The sequence below is a fragment of the Electrophorus electricus genome, unplaced genomic scaffold (assembly GCF_041902795.1).
Source record: "Electrophorus electricus isolate QZ-2024a unplaced genomic scaffold, ASM4190279v1 Scaffold46, whole genome shotgun sequence".
NCBI classification, from domain to species: Eukaryota; Metazoa; Chordata; class Actinopteri; order Gymnotiformes; family Gymnotidae; genus Electrophorus; species Electrophorus electricus.
Genome location: NW_027658757.1, coordinates 946,531 through 949,045, shown reverse-complemented (window position 1 = coordinate 949,045; position 2,515 = coordinate 946,531). Strand labels below are relative to the sequence as shown.

Below are 2,515 nucleotides of genomic sequence, written 5' to 3'. Positions count from 1 at the left end.
ATCATATTTATACAAAACCCTGTTCAGTTAGTGCTAGTATTGAGGAACCATTGCATAACTAATAGCGGTACAGAGACAGAAACATCATGTGTTCAGATGAATAACTGGATGTGTGTGAGACAGTCTGTGAGAGGTTTGCATTTGTGTGTTGCATGACTATGAGTGGGAAAACCATATAAAGGTAAAAACATTACCTCTGCAACAAGGATCTCTTCTATTTGAAGGAAAGGTTTAAGTTAGACACAGTCTCAACAGAGTAAGTTAAATCTGTCTGTGTTAAGACCAGTTGACATATCAGTGGTTTATCACTGATTATGTCTGCCACTGAGATACCACAAATTAAGCTTTCCAGATTCCAAGACATACAGTTGTGCAGTGTGAGCCATACATCAATTTGAAAACTTCAAAAGTCACGTAATGTGTGCATGGCATAAGCGTATTAGCAGGTCCCGAAAACATTTGCTATCAGAAAGGATTTCATCATAGAAAAAAACTACAAATTCTAGACTTGAGAATGTGAGCATCAATCCCACTAACACTCACATACTAAAAGAGCACTCTACCACTTGACCTAGTTCTCCTAGAGTGGGACTTGTTTGCAGATCGGACAAAAGCTGAAGACACAGTGGAATGGCAATTCTCTAGGAGATCATACCAAATCCTGCATCCACCCTAAATATTTCATCTAGCTGTGAAGTCAAAAAAGCTTATTCCTGAAATGACAGGAATAGTTCTTGCAGATTCTGATATGCTATGCAAACACTATAAAATGTGAGCTATGTTAGATCTGGCAGCCATTGGCTCTAACTGTCTCTTTTTATTGAGTTAAGCAATGCTTACAGAATAACTTTCTATGGCTTCAAATACTTCCAAGAATTAAACCTTGCAGAGTTCTGTAGCTAGACACATTGTCTCTGTAGGTTTGACATGTTCATTTGACAAACTAGCTAAAATAGCATCTTTTGGTTTGAATAAATTGCCCCTTAGACCCAGACAAAAAATTGCTCAAAATCTTTCTGCTTATTCATGCAGCAATGACACAGATTTCCAAAGAAAGAGGACGTATGGTTAAAGCTAGAAAAAAATGCCTACTCTGTGCTCAGGCAGAAAATCTGATATTTTAAATATGTCCCTAAAAGGTTTATATTCCTTGGCTCACAGAATCAGACATTACATTTTTGTTGTTATGGCAGATTTCATGGTGTAATAGACAGCACTATGTAACTCACAGCAATAAAGCTCAGTGGACTTTGCAATTGATGATTTCGTCACTGTGTACAACTGCACTGAATTGCTCTTTAACAAAAGCTTCTCCACATTTGCTTTTGAAGTTTAATTCAAAAGTTGGCTGCAGAATAACCATTTGTCAGAGGGAACAATAAGTGTCAACTTTCACCTATGCTCGGTCGAAAAAGTGGCCGTAATCTTGTTGACACCAAGTCTACAATTTCATGGAAAGGTTCCCTTCAGTGCTGCACCAAAAACTGCGAAATGAACGGAGAAAGGCCGATTAGCTCAGTTGGTCAGAGCGTGGTGCTAATAACGCCAAGGTCATGGTTTCGATCCCCATATGGGCCATGTGGGTTTTGTTTGATGAATGACCCCTTGTCAACAAACCACCTGTTTGAACTTGTGTTGCTTATGACATTGCTTGTAAATCACAATCTGCTAAGACATGTTCCAAGTACATGAGAGTGTGTTCTTGATTACAAAACTTTACCCATGGATTTGTGCTTGTTTACAAATCTTGGACAATGCAGAGAAAAGTATGAAATCAGAGGGACTCTGGCATTAGTGTAAGGCTCTCGATCGCTGTGTGAATAGGTCAAAGAAGCAATTCCAGAGGCATGCAGACAACCTGCATCCTCCCCATCAAATTATAGCCAGTTAGGTGTCTGGAAGTGCCAGGGAGTTCAAATCCTTTAGTCTGAAATGTGTTGGGATATGATTATGCCTGCCACTGAGGTCTGACAGCTCCACAGTTGCCTTGTGAAAAGAATACAGTATAGACCGGCACCCACATACATTACTGTACACATCAGAGATCAGCGCAGGAATATCAGTTTGTAAACCCGCCAAATCTGCCCCCACAGGCTCCCTGAGTTCTACTAATCGCTCCAACACCTTGTTTCAACCTCAGTTTCTTTTTTTTTTTGAAGCGCATGAGGCAGCTTCAGCTATTTCCACAGGCAATCATATTAGATGTGCCATCAGTAACCAGACATGTGACTTTATTTTATTCCCCATTCTTCCATAAGAGAGGATTTCACACAGGCCAAATTTTCAGCCGTATGCGCCTGCAGGAATTTCACAACACCAAGTAGTGTAGACTTCAGAAATGTGTTGTCATCTACAAAATGGCAGGTCACAGCCAAGAAGGCATCCACATTAAGAGATGTCCACATATCTGCTGACAAACTCATTGCAGGAATTTTCTGGACCTCAGCTTTGGCCTTCTCTTTCTCTTATTGACATTTGGCCTCAACCATGGCCTTTACAGTCTAAAGGGAAGGAA

The 2,515-nt window shown here is 40.2% G+C and overlaps 1 non-coding gene across 1 annotated transcript; it reads left to right on the top strand.

Moving 5' to 3' along the window:
• The first annotated feature begins 1,504 nt into the window (after positions 1 to 1,504).
• Positions 1,505 to 1,578, top strand: trnai-aau (transfer RNA isoleucine (anticodon AAU)). The gene has a single exon. It is a non-coding gene; the product is annotated as a tRNA-Ile (tRNA).
• Positions 1,579 to 2,515: the final 937 nt, after the last annotated feature.